This window comes from Lissotriton vulgaris, chromosome 5 (assembly GCF_964263255.1).
Source record: "Lissotriton vulgaris chromosome 5, aLisVul1.2, whole genome shotgun sequence".
Taxonomy (NCBI): Eukaryota; Metazoa; Chordata; class Amphibia; order Caudata; family Salamandridae; genus Lissotriton; species Lissotriton vulgaris.
In genome coordinates, this window is record NC_141693.1 from 1,913,766,904 (window position 1) to 1,913,789,737 (window position 22,834).

The 22,834-nt window shown below is 43.4% G+C and overlaps 1 pseudogene across 1 annotated transcript in view; it reads left to right on the plus strand.

The window, feature by feature from the left end:
- Positions 1-21,737, plus strand: part of LOC147717705 (E3 ubiquitin-protein ligase TRIM39-like) — a 948,681-nt pseudogene extending 926,944 nt beyond the window's left edge. The window contains exons 7-9 of the transcript XR_015296086.1: positions 5,659-5,679; positions 11,244-11,270; positions 20,155-21,737. The product of XR_015296086.1 is annotated as an E3 ubiquitin-protein ligase TRIM39-like (transcript). The remainder of the gene's footprint in view (positions 1-5,658; positions 5,680-11,243; positions 11,271-20,154) is intronic.
- The last annotated feature ends 1,097 nt before the right edge of the window (positions 21,738-22,834 follow it).

The window sequence follows — 22,834 nt, forward strand, 5'->3', positions numbered from 1 at the left end:
GTTTTCCAACTGTGAGAGGCAAATCTCTTAGTTTCGCCACGCAATGCGGCTTTAAATGTATCCCAGACAATACTGACCGAGGCCGTGTTGCTATTAATTACAAAAAACTCTGCGATCCAAGGAGTGAGTTGTTCCTGATAGGATTTATCTAATAAGAGTTTCCTATCAAAAGTCCATGGTCTCATTTGATTAACAGGACGATCCCAGGGACAACTAAAGATAATAGGGTTATGGTCAGATATAGTCCTTGGGTTAATTTCAATCTTGACAGACCCTACGGTTTGAAGAGAGGTAAAGACAAAATCAATGCGGACCATTTTGTTATGGGATATTGAGTAAAAAGTATAGCCCTCTTGATCTGGATAATGATAATGCCAAAGATCGGTCAAACCATGTTCAATTAAGAGAATCCGAAGCGCCTTGTAAACTTGAGGTTTTCGTCCAACATATGCATTATGTTTTGTTATATCTAAGTGACTGGGGATATTGATATTAAAGTCACCACAAAAGAACATTGGATGGGGCCAAGTAGCTAACTCTATATTTAAATTCCTCAAAACCTGCGGGTCGTCAAGATTGGAAGCATACACCGAACAGACAGAAAACAAACGACCCCTAACCAAGAGCTCTGCTATTACCCATCTACCGAAATTATCTTGCTTTACCCTTTTAACTCGCCCAACCCCGGTTTTTAAGATAATAGCAACGCCCCTAATTGTAGAGGTTTGTCGAGTATAGGCCACTAAATCATAGCCCAGAAATTTAAGATAAGCCCGATTACCCCAAGGGATATGGGTTTCCTGCAGGCAAATTAGATCCACCAACATCACCTGCAGCATTTTATGAAAAATCCTGCGTTTTTTAGGGTCATTCAATCCGCAAATATTCCAAGTTGCACATGTCAATCTAGGAGCAGCCATAAGATTTGATCAAGGACAAAAGACAAAATATCCCTGAAGAACTATTAAACATTTTATGACATACATAGTTGTAATCCAGCTGATTTTTAGGAAAAAATGAAAAAGTTGGCATCACATTAAATACATTTGCAAAACAGAAGCAACTGTCGAGAACCTCAAGTCTGGTCAATTCCGTCCACCACCACCATACCACCCAACAACTCACCCCAATCAACCCACCCACCCCAACGTAACCCACCCACCCACCCAGAAAACCCCCATACCCCTCACCCCCCATATTGGGCATCAGGACCATGGTCCTTGTGATGGTTGAGTAAACGTATCCCTCCACTCCACTGAACCAGCAGTTTTCCCCTTTCCAGAAAGATAGCAGATGACCCAAAGACTCTAGTGAAAAAAAAAGAATCAACATTTTATAAATACCCCTCTGGTCATCAGAAAAAGAAAAAGAGAAAGATATGAGAAGAAATGATTACTGCCCTACATTTATCAAACAATATAATACATTGCCTGACTCTAACTATATTGAATCCAAAAATTCCTTAGCAGGTATCTCAGAGAGAAAGAACTTTGTCTGTCCCTTGAAAATAACTTTTAATTTTGCTGGAAAAAGCAGAAATGCCTGGGCTCCCTTAGCCTGAAATAAAGAAATCTGTTGCCGGAGATGCCAGCGGCGAGTGACCGTCTCTGAGCAAAAATCCGGACGAACAAAGAATTGACAGCCCTTAGCAGATCGCTTCTTATTGGGTCTAGCAAGATCAAAAATACGCTCACGGGCAAGGAAATTATTGAAGCATACCAGGATAGCACGGGGAAAGGGATTTTTGACAGTGGCAGAAGATTGTGTTTTTTTATTAAGTGGAAAACGATGCGCTCTCTGTATTTCGAGATTCCAGTCCCACTGGGTGACCTCTGGGAATGCATCGGAAAAAAGCTCCACTATGAACTGCCGGACATCATCGCCTTCTTTATTTTCCTCTATCCCCAAGACCCGGAGGTTATTCCTTCTCGCCCGGTTTTCCAAATCTGAGAGCTTCCATAGTATGTCCTTACGTTGCTCTTTGACCTCGGTAACTAGATCTTTCTGAGTGGCTGCGGCGTCTTCGAGAGCTGAAATCCGTTCTTCAGCTTCAGCAATCCTAGTGGTAGTCTCAGTGCAGGTTTTAATGACACGGCGAAGAGAGTTCTGCATTTTGCGGCAGGCCCCCTGTGTGCGCATATTTTCTTGTCTAGTTGCTTCTCTATGCAGCATTATGGTTTGATATATCGTTACCAATGAGACCTCTTCGGGGGTAACTGAAATGGCCTCGCTAGTGTCTCCACACACATCCTGCATATTTAATTGAGAGTGTTGCCCAGATAAATCCTTCTGCAGATTTTGCTGAGTAGGTTGGGCTGATACCTTAGCGCCTGGAGCTTTACGGACTGTGGCAATGTTCAAATCATTTGAGGCCTCTCGCCAATCAGCAGAGTCACTATCATAGTCTGACCACTGGAGCTCTGGGTGATCACCGTCATCCTCCTCAGATAAAGAGCGCTCAGAAACAGAATAAAAGTTCTCAGTAGATTCGCTAAGCACAGACCCCCTAGTATCATGGGAATGTTCTGTTGGCAACTCCAGAGAAGCAGATATAAGGCTATTGGATGATTGGACTTCATTACCCAACATGCACTGAGGGAAAGGATATAGCAGCAGATATGTCTGGAGCTGAACCTGGAATCACGACTGCTTCTTTTAACAAACTGTTGTAATGGGTTGCTTCAGGGATTTCAAAAGGGTCGATATGGGGGGGGGAGCCTCCAGCATTAGACAATACAATATTGGGTGCTGTTACAGGTACTTTTAGAGAAAGACTCACCCCCTCCTTTCCAGCCGGGTCTCCGGTCATTTTTAATTCTTGTTCTTGCACTATATCAGGAGGACCGGGATTTATAGCAGAAGCTTTCCCCTTAACTCCAAGCCTGTCAAACATTGCAGGCAGCGTCTGTTCCTTGGTGGTGATCAGCGGGGAAGCAGTTACAGCAGGAATCGCGGATGAAGGCTTGTCCGCGCCTGCACCTGCGAGACGCGTTTTCTGAACAACGGCGGTAGAGCCCTTCGAATCCACCTCCTGCTGACCGCGGGTTGAGCCGCGGGATTTGAGAGCGGCAGCCGCCGCTTTAGAAAGTGCTTTCGGCGGCATCCTGTTTTCAATAACCAGCGGCGTGAGGTGATAACCAAGAGGGCAGCTGTCAGCCTTTGAAGATGAAAATACCTTGCGATACGCCGATCCGAATGAGCAACGGCTGAAACGATGCACACCACGCCAGAGCCACCAGAGCTTCCAGGGGATTCCAGGTGTAGCGAAGGCAAGGCGGAAGGTAAATGCCATAAACACGGTCAATACTTTCCGCGCTAAATAAATGATACAGGATTCTTAGGCAATATTGCAAAAGCCGGGCAAAGCAATCATTTCAGGGGTCCACTACAGTCCAGTAGAGCAGAATGCCGCCTCACTCGGCCGAGAGCACGGCCGCCATCTTGCCCCGCCTCCGAGCCATCCTGTTTCATTGAACATTTTATTTTCCTCTAAGAAGGGATAGGGACTTGGTAAAGAGGACAAGTAGAGATTGGTTCTAGTAATAATAATAATAATAATAATAATAATAAAGACATTTATAGAGCGCATGGAAGGTACGCCATCTCGGCGTGTCTCCGCGCTAAGAGAGAGGATAAACTCATTAGGGGAGAGGACAGTGCGAGGCAAAGGGCATTAAAGTAAGCTATAAGGAGAACAGATGAGTTTTAAGTTGGCGTCGGAAAATGGTTTCTGAAGGCTCCAGGCGGAGATTGATGGGAAGTTTGTTCCATGCAATGGCAGCCGCCACTCTGAAGGACCGACCTCCCATTTTTTCTCTCCTATAGCGGTGGGTCACAAGCGTGCCCATACCGCCCGATCTAAGCGATCTGCGTGGTTCATACCAGGTAACCAGACCTGTCAGATAGCCGGGAGCTTTATGCCAGAGGATCCGATGACATATAAGGAGGGCTTTGTACATTATTCTTTTTTTCACTGGGAGCCAGTGGAGGGTGTCCAGGGTGGTTCTAGAGTTGGCTCTTCGTGGGAGTCTAAGCACTAGGCGGGCTGCAGCATTTTGCAATATCTGGAGTCGTCCTATGCTTTTACTAGAAGCTCCCAGGAAAAGGACATTCCCATAGTCGAGGCGTGACGTAATCAGTGCCTGGGTCATAGTGCGCCGAGCCTCCAAAGGAAGGAGATCCAGGGTTTTATTGAGAGTCTTTAGGACTCCAAAGCACTTGCCTACTAAACGGTTGATGTGTGTCTCATAAGAGTGTGGGATCCATCCATGTCCCTAAGTTTTTAGCTTCAGGACATGGTGTAGGCATATCGCCTAAACAGCTTGGCCACCAGTCACATGTCCAAAGCCGTTGATCACCACCAACCACCAAGACTTCTGTCTTGGATCCGTTCAATTTTAGGCAGTGCGTATCCATCCAAGTGGCCAATGCTTGCATACAAGCTCTGAAGTTATTGGTTCCAGCAGCCGGTGTTTGGGTGAGGGTGAGTAAGAGCTGTGTATCGTCGGCGTAGGAGAAATCTCTACACCGAACGATTGAACTAACTCAGCCAGGGGGGCCATATATAAGTTAAAAAGGGTAGGACTTAAAGCAGAGCCCTGTGGCACCCCCTGGGTCAATACCCTCTCCTCAGACTGAAATGAGCCCCGTTGAACCTGAAAGCTTCTGCCTGTCAGAAACGATTTAAGCCAACCGAGTGCTTTTTCAGTCACACCTCCTCTGTTCAGACACTGTAGTCTCTTCTGTTCTAGAGATTTCATGTAGTGTTTGTACCAGTTATGCAAATTTCTTATTTAAACTTATTGAAGACTCTGCTCCATCATCGTTCTTTAGCTTTAAGGTTTTGTTGTTTTCCCAGAGTCGTTTAGCTGGAGGTCAACAATGTCCCCTTTTTGCCAACAGTACTGTTTTAGTAGTCTTTGAACACAACACTTTCCCTCTTAATGAAATCTAAATTTGGATAGTGTTTGTGTTGCCAGTCACTTTTTATTACTTTTTCAATAACCCCAATAGTGTTAACAATGTTATCTGGCAGAGAAGTTTTACTCAAACCCACAATTTTTGTCAAATGAACCAGTTTGTTTATTGAATCAACATGCTTGAGGTGGCCATTATACCGGGGGTTAATAAGGTAGTCAGAACACAGAAATAGCTATAAATAGTAGCTTGATGTAAGAGAAATAAAAAACAGAAATGCACAGTAATAATGTGCTTTTGTGTGGTACAGCTAGCCACACTGGTGCGGCCTGCACTTTAAAGTGGACAGCAGCCCACAAACAATAGACGAAGTAAACACCTTGTTCACCTCCTGCACCGCCACATGTTAATGACTCCGCAGTAGCATGGGGCTAATAAAAGAAATGGTGGTTTCCTTTTTTAAAACCAATTCGGTGGGCTTTGAAAATATCAAATGATTTTGACAGAAGTACCATCTGGAGATTTTTTACAAAATAGCTGTACCCTGGAGGGGCATCTTTGATTGACTTAATGGGATCACCTACTGCCTAAACAATTAACAGTGCTCACTTTAGTGAGACTGGTAGATTGAACATTTAAAAGACTAAATTATAACAACTTTACCTCGAAAGGTATAAGATATATTGAAAAAGCTATACGATAATTTGGGATCTAATCTACCATTTTGTTTTATTCAAACAGAAACATTTCCAGCAGAGCTGGGTAAGTTTGATAAAGGATATGAAGTATTTTCATGTATTCTGTTTTCTTCATCTAATTTCATATACCCTCCATTCTTTTCTTACATTTAGAGAGCAGCTACATCAAGCCTGGTGAATGCGAGTAATCTCAATGTACTGGGTAATGCTGCAGCATTTATGAAGCCAGGGGTTAGAGGGTTGTAGAGGTGCAGTGTGGGGGTTTCAAATGAGTTATGTGCTGGTGTTACCTAAACTCACTGGGCACTTGTGGCCTTGTGCTCTGTTTAATCATAGTTTTTCAGCCAGGAGTTAACTAAGTCACGTCCTTGCTTTCAGAATTGCTCAATTATCTGGATTAACGTTTGATGCCTCTTTAATAGTATCTGAATTTTTATCTTTGTCTATGCGGTACCAAATGCAATGCTGCCGCTTTTGTTTTCAAATCTGACTTTTGATGTTACCTGTCAGGGAATTCACAAAATTATAATGATGTAAAAAATGTAATCCCAGTATAAGTGGATAACTTTGTGTGTTATCATTAAATCTTGGGTAAATCAGACGTTAGATTAAAACAACTGTAAATTGATATTAACAAAGGAACAAATAATAGAGATTGGTTACCGGAACTCACATAACAGAAATGTCCTGTGGATCACTTAACCATACGAATATGGTTTGGGATCTTATGATTGGCAGCCCAGTCAGCAGTCTCCAGCTCTGGGTTAATGTTCATTCTGCAGCTCGGACACTAGTATGCTGGAAATACAACTTATAAGTAATATTGGTTTATGAATGACCACAGCCAAACTTATGAGCGAGCGCTTTGAGTCTCTTGGTGAGTATAATCCTCCACCGTTTGGTTACAGCACACCATACCTGCACACTCCATGGCTGGACTAAGCTCACACAGCCTTCACCAGGCAGGTGTGTCTGCAGAGGCCATATGAGTCCATGACAAAGACTGATGATATGGCTTTGATGGGTACAAGACACATCCCAAGAGAAGGTATAGGAAACCTTTCTAATGTTTTATTAAAAGATTTAAAAAATCAAGAAAAATATCTCAAGGCTATTTGATTACTAACAGCCTTGTTTAGACGTGGGGGCAGCGCTGCCAATGGCTCCATTGTTGGGAATAATCCTAATACCGGTTCAAGAAGCAGTTTGCTTAAGAATACACTATCTACATATAAATGCAGATCACACACAGATCAATAAAGTACCAATATATCGAAAAGAAATAAAACAGGAAAAGTGAGAGAAAAAACATATGCAGAAAAGCAGTGGTCGAAACGCCGTCCACGCTTATGTGGCCCAAAATTAACGAAGGACACATTAATTCTGTATATGTTGTTCCTTTAGTCTAGCGTGTATTTTTTTCGTTTGGTTTGTGATATGTATTGTTTGTATACCAGCAATTTTGTCTTGAGCGTTATTGTCCTAATTGTTTTATAATATGTAATAAATTTGTGATAGTTTTTCTTTCGTTTTTCCTGTTTTATTTCTTTTCTTTTTGATATGCTGATACTTTATTGATCTTTGTGTGATCTGAATTTATGTGTAGATAGTGTATTCTTAAGCAAACTGCTTCTTGAACCGTTGTTAGGATTATACACTGACTGCCCCTGGTTCAGGTTGGTTGGGCTGCCCCTGTGGTTGTTAATGATCCATTGTTGGGAAAGCTTCCTCATCGGCACATGGTTTAAAAAGCCATATCCTTTCTCTGGTTCACCCAGGTGCACCATGATGTCCCCAGAAAAGAATAATGCCTTCCAGTTCTTCAGGGACATTGGTGTTATTTTTTCTGAATAAGGACCCCTCTTAGGGATTATTCTGTGTAGGTGAAGAGTGTCCACTTGCGACAGCCGCGGCATGACTGACATTTCACCACACGCTTCCTAGTGTTGAAAAAACCTACAACAATTTAAGAAACCTTCAGTAATGTGACTGATTTAGTGGAGGTTGTGTTGCCACCAACTTAATCGCACGGTGGGCGCTCTTATGTATGCTCCCCCAAAACCCTTGGAAACTCCCTACTTTCCTTATATAAACATGCAAAGAACAAATGAATATATTACCCTGTTATTGGTAAACATAGAAAAGATGGAGCGGGTACTTTCATTACTAAGACATTTTCATTCATAAAATCTTTATTTCGGCAGTTTGCCATAAAAGAGTACAGAAACAAATAAAAAACAGTATTCAGGGATGATAATTCAATTCTTGCACAGAGGTACGAGCCAATACTTCCTGGAGTTACAGTAAGCTGAACAAAAGCAGAGAAGGTGCAGTTCATTTTCTATGTCACAGCTACACCCTGGACAATTTCTCGCTGAAAAAGGCAGACCATTTACTAGTAAAGGCTCTTCATGGTAGAGTACCGTATCTCCATTGTACATAAAAATGGCTAAAATAGGGTAGATATCATCCATGAAGTGCTCATAATGGTAAGAGACTTTAGTCATTAAAAAAGAATCGGTTAGAGTCCCGACATGAGGGTTAGACAAAGCAGCACTAAGTTTGTTATCAGCAAATATCCTGGTGAGGGACTTGCGCGAAACCATTTTGCAACTCCCCTCAGGGTCATGCCATAAGGCGGGTAATCCCAACCTTGCACATTCATTCTTTATGAACATGCATGAAGGATTCCCTGAGCACAAAATTACACGTATCTGTGAGTAATACTCACAGATACGTGTACTTTTGTGCTCAGGGAATCCTTCATGTTTGTTCTATTGTGACAACAATTACTTTGCAATTGTTGTCTTCTGACAGCGGTGGGTGGTAGCTGTCTTTGGTTCCCTTGACGCCACTTCAAAATAATTTTTCTGATATTGTATGCTACTTGGGCTATGCGCTGGGAATACCTCACCACCTTCTTTTTCAGATTGTTCTTTATAAACATGAGCCAAGGGATTTTAACTGCACTATGATGGGTTAATATAGCCTTATAGCCCGCCGTAGCGGGCTATACCGGCTATTAAAGGCCCGCTGATTCGTAAAAGGCCCGAGCCGAAGGCTATCCAGAGCCTGCGCCAGAACCGAAGGGGTTTAAGCGCTAATTCATCATCAATAGATCTCAGCCCTAGGTCAAGCCTCAGAGGGAGGGAGGGCCAGTAATTGTCTAGTTGTTCCTAAGCTGGGATTTGGGCGAGTAGTCGCGGGTGGGTTGAAGATCATGAATTTGGTTTTGTCGGCATTTATCTCCAAACCCCAGCCTCTGCAAAATTCCTCAAAGCCATCCAATATGCGCTATATTCCCATGGGAGACTTAGACAGCAGGAGGATGTCGTCTGCGAACATGATCGCTGGCACCCTACTGCCTGCCAACTTCGGGGCGTCATTGTGGTGTACTTCATCTAGATAGCCGATTACCCCGTTGACATAGAGGCAGAACAGGGTAGGAGCCAATACACACCCCTGCCTTACCCCCTGTCAACGGGGAATCTAGATGACAGCGCCCCATTCTTCCCACATCTGACCTGCGCGAAATTTGTCTTGTGTAACCTCATCAGAATAGTTAGAAGTTGTGCCGGTATACCCAGTTCGAGGAGCACGGACCATAGTTTCCCCTGGGGAACTAAGTCAAAAGCGTCCACAAACACCATATAGAGGCTGCCACCCTCTATCCTCACCGTTTTCCAGAATAGTAAAGCTAGGCGGAAAATTTGGTCAATGGTGGAGGTGTTCTTCCTGAACCCTGCTTGGTACGGGCTAAGGATTACGTGCTCCTCGATCCAGTCCTGGAGACGATTTAAGAAAATTACTGTCACTTCAGTACTTTTTCATACATTACCTTTTGGTGTATGTGCAGTGTTTGGATACCTTCAAGTATCTGCTATAGAGAAATAGAATTCAGCAAAAATCACAATTTGAGTTTAGTAAACCCTCAAAAAATGTTACGTTGCGTTCTGTATGACCATTTCACAAAGTGCTAAACCCTTTTGTTTTCAAACATGAATGTTCCTTTTCTTTTACAAGTGTGGTAACATTGTGCTCGAAACATCCTTTTTTTACAGGGGAAATACATAAGTGGGAGTACATCAAATAAAAAAAATAACTTTGAATGAATACAGAAGGAATGTAAAAAAAAATACGTATCTTAAAACTGGGTGCTTTATTTATTAAAAATGTTCATTTATTAGAAATATATGCTAGAATTAATACCACATCAAAGAACAAAAAAGGAGCTGAGGCAATAATAACAACCTCAAATTGAAAGTTTCAAAGCTACCACCACTTCGATAGTTATTGCCAGATAAATAAACAGATGCATCTGTTGAGCTGAAGATGTTCTGCTTTTGGTTTAGTTCTTCTTTTCACTTTCAACTCAATTCGGTGATATGGAACAATGTTGTGAGGCTCATTAGAAAATATGTGGAGGAATCAATGTCAGACGAATGGACAAAAAGGAGCTTGAGTTCTAAATGAATAGGGTGATAATGTATCTGGAAATCTGTCCAGCAAACTGGCCAGAAAATAGACTTCAGTGGGACAGAGGGCCTTGATGTTAGCTATTGTGTCTCTTCTAGTGTAGCCATAGATCTGACCTATTCATGGGGCACACGTCTAGCATGTTATCGGATTAGTGACAAGAGGGGTGAAACTGATAGCCGAGCATCGAAAATCCACTCATAAGCAACAAGAGACAGTATGAATAGTCACCACCAAGAGAAAATACAGAAATGACCTCATTTACAATTGAATACCGTGATTGAATCGTGGCCCTTTCCCCTCCCCCAGGATGCAGTGTTGAGTTCCAGAATACAGTATCTGATACCCGTGGTACCTACTCCTCACCCTGGACTGTGAGGTTTATAGTGTCCATAATTTCCAGAATTTATCTTCTCCTTGGAAACTGGTACATCTCCCCTGGATGCTCAGTGATTAGCTAGTGGGTGAGGGGTGGAAAGGAGGGAGGAATGAGGGGGAGAAATAAATAAATGTAAATGTGGGATTCTTGTAAAGCGCACTGTTACTGTACCCGAGTGTCCTGGCGCTGTAGACCGCTGGGGAACCCGTCCTGGTTTTCCCTGTGAGATGGTCCCTTTCTGGGTATCTCCAGGGTGAAACCAGGCATCCCCGGCGTCTGTGGGGGGCCGTTGTATAGATGAGGCAAGCTTAATCCCCATAGTTACCGAGTGTGTTCCCTGGTTAGAGTAGGCACTGAGGCGAGAATTATCGAGTCCGTTGACCCCTGGTCCATGACCCTGCCGCGTCGGGAATTGAACCCTGGTCGGGAATTGAACACTGGTCCTGGGCTGTTCTCTGCTTACAAGTCTGCCGCTTCTAACCAGTGAGCCACACCTCTCCACTGATTAATTAATAGGAGGGGTACCGGGTGGAGCGAAAGGTGGGATTAGGAGGCGGTAATAGGGTTGTTTCAATCAATAGAAAGACAAATATGAATGGAGTGATATGATTTGGAATGTAATGTATCAATCCTTTTTTGTTTTTTGTTTTAATACAGCCACTTTCCCTACTGATCGGGGTAAGTTTATTAAATAACAATGAATGGCTTTGTGTAATCTAATTATCATTGTAGAATTAGATTTTACAGTTCCTCTACTTTCTCCTTACTTTCAGAGTGGACGTACATTAGATCCTGGGCAAGTGAGTACAAATCTTCCATATTGACAGTTGCAAACTCTTAACCCTGGATGGAGGTTTCCAGAAGTTGAGTCACAGGGAGAGCAATGATAATGCAGACATTGGAGAGTGTATAAATCATCTGGAGTCAAAGAAAGTCTTAAATAAGTGTTCAGTCTCATTTGAATCCATACTGTCATGGGGAGGTGGCCTAAATAATGTGGGGCGTTCTACGTTAAGTTCCCCAGGGATGCAACAGGTGTGTGCATGTGTGTGGGTGTGTGGGTCTGCTTTCTGTGCACCCAGTGTATTTTGGGATTCTAGAGGTGACCATATACGCTTGTGCAGCCACTTCTGTAACACAAATGGCATTAGTACACATAGAATCAACAAAATATTAAAAGGCATGCACTCATTTGCAAAGGAGTGAGGTGACTTGCAGATGAGGGAAACAGTTTGTCTCTGCACATCCGCCAGATTATGGATGATTGAATAGAGGCACAGATGCAGTCAGAAGGTGCACTCACTGTACCACAATGAGGTGTCGCACTGTAAGATTCCCCCCCCTCCCGACCCCTACCCTGCACAGGGTAAAGGGGTTCCATGGAACCCCCAGACATCCCCCTTGAGGTGTGGTCAGTCATTCAGTGCAACTGCCTGAAGGTAGATCTCTGTCCTGCCTTTGAAATGTAGACCAGGTGCCTCCTGCAAGTGAATAAAGGATTGGCTGCTTCAAATAGTCCGTACGAGTTTCACAGATGTGCTACGCCTAAGTCAGCCACGAGCTTGTGTGCCCTGGGGCAGTGCATTATATGTAATGGGGCACACAGTCCCTGTTTGCGCTCAGTGCCCCTGGTTCAAATATGTGGCCAGGCGCAAGCAGGGACACTGTGCTCCTTTATGTAGTGCTGCCCTAGTGGTCTCTACAAAGCTCCAGAGGAGGAGAGGAAATACAGGATCTTTTCACATACGCCCAGCCAGAAGCATTCTCGGTCTTGGATTAGTGACCCTTGGGGGTGTTGCAGGTCCTGCTGCTTTTACTGGACATTATGAAGGAGGGAGCACCTGTGTCCCTTGTGGCGAGATCTTGGCAGACAGATGACAGGCACACACATCCCACTTTGTTTCTCAAAACCAGAGGTAGCTCACTTGTGTTACATGCCAGACTCCGTTAACCCAGGAGAAATGCATTTTTCTTTTTTTTCTATCTCAAACACTGCATTTCTGCTGAAATGATAATATATGTGTGTGGAAGTTTCTGGGGGTAAGAATACGTGCTTTCGCTGATAATGAGAATTTCTAAGAAATAAATAATGCAACTTGTGAAACTGTGAATCATTGTCCTGGGTCAACCCTAATATGAGGGAGGACAAAGTGTCTTGCAGATCCACCAAAGGTCGTAGGATTGTTGAAATGAAATGTAATGTTGCCCCAAAATCCGCGGGCGCTGATGCAAGGACGGGCCTTTAGTGGCTCCATGTTTTACTGTTCTTTTGTCAGCACATTTAGGGTAAGCTGTCATTCTAGAGCTGTCTTTCCCTTAACTGCCCATCAACTCACTGCCCTGCTTTTTTCTCACATATGAAGACACTTCTAGCTTCCCTTTCAAGTGACACTTCATAAATTGCACCTCCTGGCTGCCTATGCTCAACATGCTTACTATGTTTTCACTGCACAAGGCAGTGAGCTACAAAATCGAGGCCTCATCTGGCCCATGAACAGCTGTAAGGTTGCCAATGTAAAGTGGTAGGGCTGCTGAAAAAGCCATAGGCCGCGTCCTAAACTGGGAAGGTTGGCAACTATTTCAACATTTTTCAAGCTTTCCAAGTACCATGTACTTTCATGTGACAAGGTAAACTCAGAACCCAGTCTTCTCTCTAAGAATACTGGTGCTCTCTTTTAAGAATTGAAGCAGGATACAAGTGACATACTTTTTCATTAGAAAAATCTTTGAATAGCACTTCAAATAATTATCCTCTTTTTAGGTTTCATTGATCAGAGATGCCATTCGTAGAATTACTCAAGACTAGAAGCGCCGTTCAGAAGCGTTCTAATTCGATTCTCCTCTGATCTCTAGGAATTGCATAAACACTTGAATAAAGTACCAATGACAGTATTTTTTTCACTACAAATTCAATACAAAGACCTCACTGACCTTGCATCCTATAGGTTGACCACTGTAACCTATTTGGGATCACTCAAGCCCCATTCCTTAATCAACACAATAAAAAACCAGCAACTTTTCTCCTCCATGTCTCAAGCATAGAAATTGTTGATGTCATCAATGAACATAGCATAGCTCTCTTGATTGATTGGAACTTGGATAAATTATTCCTCACAAACCAAGATAGATTCACTCTTCCCACCTGCTTATTCCATCATAGTTATCAAGAAGAAAATCAGATGAAGGTGATTATAACCCTGCCTACAATGTGAATACATTGTACCAGAATCTCTCTCCACCTTTAGAAGTTTTATTGTGGAGCTTAAATCTAATCTCTCTGCATCCACAGGTTTGGATGTTATTAACCATCCTCTTAGCGAACACTGGAGTCTCGACTGGGATTCCCTGGCAGTGTCTCTCACTGGTTCTCCTCCCACCTTTCCAACCAACACTAATTTATTCACATAGTCCCCTCCAAAGCCAAAAAATCACTTTTACCGACCGAGTAAGCCAGGACTCCATTTTCTCTTTAGTCATCTTCAGCTTCTACATGGAGCCACTCGGTGCCCTACTCACAGATAAGTTGCATATAAAAAAGGTATCCTGTAGCTTGAACTCCAAAGTTACTCAAATGACGAGCCAATGTATTGAATTCACAAGCTCGTGTGATTTATTCCACTTTTCTTAAACTTTTTTCAGAAATGTTAAATGCATTCAAATCATGTCAAATATCAAGGAAAACACAAAGTAATGAAACAATTGAAGATTACAAAGGTTACATGAACATTTCATGAGTGTGCAAATAAATAACAAACATCAACATGTATTTGCTAAGTAACACAAATCCTGCACAGTTGATAAAACATAGATTGCTCAACATAAGGCACCAGTCCTTGACTCATGTATGCTATTTTAATGAGGTCTGGACCTCATGACATTCAGGGATCTCTAGAAGTTTGGGAGGTAGCATTGGGTCATGCCTTGACTGCAAGCATTGGACAAAGGTGGGCTTACAGACTTAAAAAGTGTCTTTAAATTTTAAGCAGAAGTTGCGCTGCATTTTACATTTCTTCATCAGGCCTGTGTTACTCGGTCCAGGCTGCACCTGGTATGTCCCTCTAGTTCTGATGTATGTCCTACATGTGGCGCAAATTGGGCAGGTTTTTGCACTTATGTCTGTGCCTTGTGATCTATGAATACTAGTGAAATATCCATAACTGCCCATCTCAGAAGGTTAAGGAGCATTTAACTATGGCACGCCAAGACGCATTTGCACGCTCTACAAAGATTTTAATATATACCAGATATGTGCTTAATTTAAGCCTGTGGTTTCTGGTGCTTGGCACAGTCACTTAATGTTCTACACCAGCGCTTGTGACAGTCTGTTACAGGGTGGCGCTGTCTGGCTAAATTAGAGATGACCACAACAAAGGTTAATTATGAATGCAATATACATTAAAAATGACTAATACCTTCCACCTAAGCCATTCTGAATGTTCTCATTTGTAGGAGTGTGATGGTTAGCAGTTGTGTTGTTACTATCATTGACAGCATGGCGGGGACAATCTATTGTGCAAGTCCCAGTGGCCTCCTAACGAGAACCCTGACACTTATTGTTTTACAAATTAAGAACTATTGGAGCAGTGGCATTTGGGGTTGTTTGAGGTGCAGCCTTCTTTCAGAAGAGGATTTTTATGGTATGCTGCAAACAATGCAAAAGACCTACATCTATGGGCTGGGTACAAGCCCCAGTCCTTGACCACTCTGACTCGTTCAAGGCATGACCTACCTGAATAAAGTTGAGGAAGCTTACTGTATGATGATTACTAGGTTGCAAAGCACCTCTAAAGAACAGCGCAGATCACAATACTGATCCCATGTGACAAGGCTCAAGGCTACCCCACTAACATAACATAACATAACGTGTATCCGTAAAGCTCACATTCACCCAAGGGTATCTTGGCACTGAATAGCAGATGTTTATTGTTAACACAACTCAATGGTACTCATTTTGTCGATCTCCGAAGGATAAAAGACTGAGTGGGCCCACCAGGATTTGAACCTGGACCATGAGATTGAACACAGGCCCCTACAGGGGAGGAGTTAGTCCCCTAAGCCACCAGGCCCACTAGATATGATATATATATGAAGAATCAGTTTAGACCTATGCTTATTCTCTTTAAGGTCTTGAATTATGTGTGAATTATGTAATGGAATATTCTTTCTGGCATTGTATTTCAAAATCATAAAGTTTGAAAAAAGAAGATATCAATTCATTAAATTTGCACTCCAGTGACAGAATGTTTTAGGCCCTCTTAAGAAAAAATAGTGAAGGGCATAGTTTCCACGTAATCCTTCAGTGTCCATTTGACTGAAGAAAGAAAAACAGATAGAGTTACTGAAAGGATATGGAAATAAAATCCTTCCGTTTGTCCTGCAAAAATGATGTCTTAACATATGAATTAGTATATATACTGTTTTAACAAGTTTCAAATTAATTAAAATCCACCATTCCTCCTCCTCCCCCCCATTTAAACCAGAGTTGAAATGCAAAGAATTTGTTACATTTTTCCATCAGAAAATTGACATTCAATATCCTCTGTCACTAAACTCTTCTTACGCTGCTTCACAGAACATCCGAATAGAACTGGTTGCCTTTAAATGCGATAACACCAATGCCATCTCAAATGGACAGCCATCAGCTGGTCCCTTTCCAGATCTACTTGTAAAAAACATAAGTAATTCTATTTCAGACTGCTATAAAGCAGGTTATTTGAAGCTTTATTAAAAAATAACTCCGAACACCAAGAGTATCCAAAAATGTTTATAATGTCAGGACTTCAATTCTAGCCGAAGCCCCGGAGAGTTTCTCGATGACTCAATTAACTTATATCATATTTGAAAGTAACCTCCTGGATGAGTTTCCATCTGACCTATGACCAGGTTACAGTAAAGATGCTAGTTCAGGATGCTTTCCCTATATTTGAATGGTGGGTCGTGTTATTAGTCTCTTTAGCTAGGCTCCAGCTTTGCTATGGTCAGTCATAAGGCTCTACTTTCACACTAAAAGATTTCATATATCTACATAGTACTGTCCTGAGTTTTTTCTTCTCTTCTAGGATGAATCGCTCACAGCACATAAAAGTTAGCCTTTTTCTTGGCCCATTTCTCACAAAAAGTTCCTCAAGATTTTATTTTTTACTTTACCCTGCAGTCATATTATACCACTAATGCGCCAATGAGACATATTATATGTGAAGATGTCCTCACTCTTTGGCATTTCAGAAACTTCAGCTCTCGATGGCTTTCAATCATCTCTAACTAAACCTACAAAGAAGTGTATACTTACTTGTCTCCCCTTACCAAACATGGCTTGACTACCTCTCCATCTTGGACTGTAAACGTCACATCATTTAATGTCTGAAGTACCTTTGCTCATCTGCAACAAAAGATTATGATCTTTATTTATAGGTGGATGATAATGAAACATCTACTAAAAACAGTTGGATAGCCTACCACATTTCACATTCCTTGCATCATTTATAGGTCAGAGGATGCTGGTTTTCATGATGGCAGAGCCACCGCCTGCTCTACTGGGAAAACTCTTTTAGCAGAGGTAACGCTGGTGGACATGCCATCAGAAGGATTGGTCTAACAAAGACTGGGGCCATCACACACTACTTAAGGCCATGTCTAATCTTCCTACTAGCCAAACAAAGGCGACCAGCACATTTTTGTGCTCCTTTTGTATGAAAGTATCTTCCCTGTGTGAAAGATATTGATACTGTGTGACACATGGTGGCACCATGTAAATTGGTTGGTCTGTAGTCGGTGAGCAGTCTATCTAAATGCACACACATTGTGGACTCTTGATAACAGAAAAAAAAATCAAATTTTTTTATTGGTTTCAGTAATAAATAAGTACACGTCATTGCAGTTACAATGTAACTCTCTCCTCCAATCAGGGCCAGTAGCCAAAATCGATGTCTCACGCATTTGTAATCTTCCACTGTGTGTCCCACCCATACACCCCTCTCATTGCAGTTGGGTTGTGTGAAGTGAGGTTCGCCCCACTAATCCTAGATCCCTGCCCCTAGTGGGTCTTTCTCCCTGGAAAGCCACAGGTCTGAATTAGCTCTGACTCCCTTGCCAGCATGCCTGCCAACCACCTGATTTGTAATGTTCGTGTGGGCAGCCTCTCACCTAATTTACCTCTTGTTCCTTGAGAGGACAGTGGCCCATTCCCCTTCTAGCCCAGTCTTGAATGGTCGGGTCCTCCCTGGAGATACACCGGCAAGCTCTGTTGTGATTGGCCACCATACATCCAATTCCCAATGTCAGTCGTTCTCCCAGGTGCCGCCTCCCTGTTTGACCACACCTAGCAGTGCCAGTTTAGGGGTGAGGTGCACTCACCTGCTTGAGGCCAGGCCAAGTTCGCTGCCAATTCCTTCCCAATATTGTGTGACCCTAGGGTATTCCCAAATCATGGAAGAAGGTCCCAGTGTCCATAAGGCTGTGGCGGCACCCTGGGTCCGACTGACCACACATCATCCACAGCTGCTCCAGGTTGTAATAGGCTCTGTGCAGATAATGCAGCAGTATAAGACGGAAGTGTGCTTTCCTACACTCATTGTCCTCCAAAACACAAGGTCTGCTTGCCATTTTTCCCTGAGGCTAGACATCTGATCAGGGTTGTTACCCACCAGGGAGAGAGAGGCCTGTACACTCATGTGCTCCGATAGACTCCAACACCAGTCGGGTATCAAGCAGGCTTGATGAGGCCAACATGCTTTGCAGCTGCAAAAACCTATAAAACTGGGAATTGTGCAACTTGTATTCTCCCTGGAGATTGCGAATGGGATCCTACTAGGGCGTAGTGGGGCTTCGCTGAGCTATGTGAAGTGGGCGAGAAACTACGCCCACCTCCGCACTCCACGTAGCCCCACTACGCACCGCAGGCCTCCCTCCCTCCCGCCCTCCCTAAATACTTTAATTTAAATGTTAGAAAGAATTAAAAGGCACTTACCTTGCCCGCCGCGTCTCCGGGGCTCCCTCTCTTCATCGCCGCTGTCTTGGGTACTAATGCGCATGCGCGGGCGGCCGCGCATGCGCATTTCTCGTGAGAAATGCGCATGCGCGGCCGCCCGCGCATGCGCATTAGTACCCAAGACGGCGGCGATGAAGAGAGGGAGCCCCAGAGACACGGCGGGCAGCGGCGGGCAAGGTAAGTGCCTTTTAATTCTTTCTAACATTTAAATTAAAGTATTTAGGGAGGGCGGAAGGGAGGCGGGTGGCGGCCAGCTACGCACCGTCTGCGGAGCGTGCGTAGTGCCGAATTCTACGCCTGCTACGCAAAATGCGTAGAAGCCGGCACTACGCACACTCCGTGCACGAAGCGTATCTGCCCGCCCACCCTTATCTACCCACCCATTCCCCAGTTTGGAAAGCCCTACAATGTCCCATTTCTTGAAATTTCAGGCCCTGCTCAGGAACCCCCCCCAACCAGTCTCCCACCCAAAGTGGCGTCTCCTGTTTGGATGTTATATACCACCTAATTAGTTGCAGCATGTCTCGCTACGCCCTGAGCGTCACTTCGAGTAGAGCCGGTATTGCCCTAGCAGTGTATAGGTCAGTGATACTCAAAGTACGGCCCAGGGGCCACATGAGGCCTACTAACCTTTACATGTGGCCCCCTGATCAACTGCAGCACTAGGCTGCTATTCACTGAAAACAGCAGTTATATTAAAAAGATGTTAATATACAGGCAAACCTATATTTTAAGGTTCATTGAAGTTTTAAAAAAGTACGTTACTAGGTTGTCCTGCTCCACTTAACTTTAGAAACGTCTTCATTTTCAAAGCTAACTTGCAGCAAAAGTGTAAAAATACTATAACGTCTCTTCAAAATTCAAAATGTGTATTTTGTAACACACAATTTGGTAAAGTAGGGAAGCTGGGATTAATCTAAGGCTTTCTGGTTTCACATGGCGCAATTCAACCACTAAATGTGTATGCTTCGCTTCCCCTATACCCACCTTACTGCACCCCCTCCTTCCGAATTTGCCACACACCTGGTATTGATGGGGCTCTCGTCACATCACAGACCAAACTTTGTGGCCCTTGAGAAAATGTTTGTGAGTACCGAAGGTATAGGTAGTGGTGTACCCTCTTCTCCCTGAATTCCTCGAAGTCCAGCCGATGCGCTGGGAAAAGTCAGCCGTTAATCAGGAGATGAGCTGCCCAGTAATAGAACACAGGAAAAAATGTTTGTTAAAATGAGCACTACTGAGCCCTGCAGGGATCCCAGCAGCAGAATATTATCTGTCAGGTGGTTTTCTGCTTCCGAATGTTAAACATTTGGTGAAAGCTAGTAACTCAGTGCTCCTGTTCCCAAACTCCTCAGTTCAGAGGACTTCCACCTCCACTCACTCCTGATTCAGTTGTGAGTAATTACATAGTAACCGGTTACTCAGTTGTGAGTAATTACATAGTAACCTGTTACTCACAGACTACAATACTGCACCATGAATTGCGTTTTGGAAAAAAAACTGTGACCATGGATATACACGGTTATGATTACTGTGTTTAAAGGGGGTGCTGCTGACATGGGGATGACGTCAGTCGAGAGTTATGCATCAGGATTGAATGAAGCTCTCTTGCTGCTGCAGCGACCGGCTGAGTATGAGTGATGGGTTTGTTGCGGATGGCGGATTTCTGAGCTCTCATCTCTTTCTGTGTCTTTCAGCTGCGGTGACCCTGGATCCGGACACTGCTCATCGGAGGCTCGTCCTGTCCGAGGACGGAAGGAGCGTGAGACACGGAGACATAAATCAGGATCTGCACGACACACCCCAGAGATTTACTACATTTCCTGATGTCATGGGGACACAGAGGATGACCTCAGGAAGGCATTACTGGGAGGTGGAATGGGGGTACAAAACTATCCTGACCCTAGGGGTGTGTGACGAGGCTGTGCGCAGGAAGGGGCAGAGCACACCATCGCCTGAGAATGGATACTGGACAGTGTCTCTCAGCGATGGTAAATATGAAGCTAACACCTCCCTTCTCACCCCCTTGTTCCCCAGTGTACCCCCCAGGGCTGTGGGTCTCTTCCTGGACTATGAGGCGGGCAGGCTCTCGGTCTACAATGTGGATGACCGGTCTCTGCTCTTCACCTTCTCCGGGGCATCCTTCCCCCCCACTCTGCGGCCCTTCTTCAGTCCAGAGACTAACGATGAAGGGAAGAATGCGGGGGCGCTGCGGATCCTGCCGGTGACACAAGACTGAGAGCAGCTGTCAGCAGGGCCGGGTAAAAATGTATTCTGGTGCTCACTACCATTCATAGCCTGCAGTCAGCACACTTCTATCCAGTGCCACCCACCAAATACAGCCATTTGTTTCTATGCATTGTTTAAGATGGTAGAAATTCACAGTAGAACAGCAGTATAGTTTCTATATCGACCTCTGTTTGCATCTCAATTCTCCACTATACTGAAGAGGAGTGAAGGAATTTGTTTCAGAAGCATTGCTGTGCAGGGACAAGCATATCATCTTTGTTCTTGAGTGTGGCTGAGCACTGGCCAGTTAGTGCAGTGGAATGTGCATCTCTCCCCAACCAGGGACAAAGCTGTGAGCGAGGATACTGCCCACACATGTCAGGAGCCTTGGTCATTGAATCCCTCCCGAAGATCCTGTCCAGTATCAAGGAGAGCTAAAAAATGACATGTTTACCTCTATTGTTTTTGTTCTTTTGATTAGGAAATTATCTGGATATTGCCTACATAATCTCAGTAGAATGGACGCCAGTAATACATTTGTTTCCTTTTAATATTATTCTAACAAAAAATATAATTGTCATTAACATTCTCATTTGTACAAAATGCTGGGTGATCAACTTTTCAATTGTGATTTTACACCCACCTTTTGCCAAAGTTAGGCTTGTAGCCAGATGTATATTTTTGGGGGGCATGACCCCCCTACAAATGACAACAACATAAAAGGTTATATTTTGTTATGCAATACACAATCACTTACTTGCACGGTAGGAAAGGTGCGGGCACGTTTAAAGGTTCACTCTTTTTTTTCTATTAATTTGCTTATCCATCGGATATTACACTGCAGAAAGACTTTTGTTACTTATGAGTGACCACGATGCTATGATCTTGATTGTAACTCTTGGCCTCCCCTAGCAGAAATGTGATCTAACTATTGTACTCTGCTCGACTACACCCGTAACATTCGTCAAGCAGACATACTGCATTTTTATTGCATTACACTGCTTATGTAGATCGATATGGAACTTCTGCAATGTATATGCAAAATTTAATAAAAATAGATTAAAAAAAATTAAAGGTTACATTTTGTGTCTTAATGACTTGGTCTCTCCTCCTGTACATCTCGCTTTAATTTATCTTCCTTTACTTTCTTATATTATGTTCCTTTCTTCTCTCACCTGTGTTTGCCTTTACTCCAGCTTTCTCCTCCCATTTCCCCCAGTAGCACACCTTTGTTCTGCACTACTTCTCTTCCTCTGTTCCTGGCCCTGGGTATTCTCTCACCACTTCCTCTCTTCTGTCCCTCACCCCCTACCTTATTGTACTAGTCTTGACTCTTGTTAAGCACTCGCATTTCTTTTCAACTAGGCTCCCATTATAACGTGTTGTCAGTCCGCATGCGTGTATATGGACTTCACAATACCCAACATATAGTCAAGAGAGGCCTTGACGATATGTTGGTACTTCATAAAGTGGAGTTGACAGAAGTGCTGTTACATATTAAATCTTCAGTATTATGGTAGAACACACTATATAAGGCAGATACATGATTAGATGCATACTGCTGATTACCCTGTTACCTCACTACCAAGCAGGTAGGTTGTTAAACTGCTGAATGAAACTCTGGTCTTTGGCCTTAGATCTCCAACAATTGATGTGCTTCCCAACAGTAAACAGCCATTACAACGCGGCTTTAACACAGCATACCATTACATCGCATGCGTTACATTGCAATGTTTTGGCAGAAAAATCCATTTGAAATGTCCAATGCAGTTTTATATTTTTACACACTATATTGTTCATTAGTGCTGCGCCATGCACATTTTGTACAGCAAATGTGCATGTAGCAGTGTTCAAGTGTCTGTAATCTAACACTAAGCGATATGAATAGTCTAGTTTTATGATAGAAAACAAGGGTGTTAGACCTGGCACCTTTTGGCGTGATTTCCCTTGTCTTTTTGCTTCTGTTTTTAGACTGTGTGCCAGATTTCGGGTTTGCTGGTTTTAGAACTCTGGGCACTTTCCCACTGCTAAACAATACTAAAGTGCTAGTGCTTTCTGTCTTAAATGTTCTGAAAATCGGTTCTTCCATAAATGGCACATTTAATTTACCTGTACGTCCCTAGTACAGTGCACTATATGTGCCCAGGA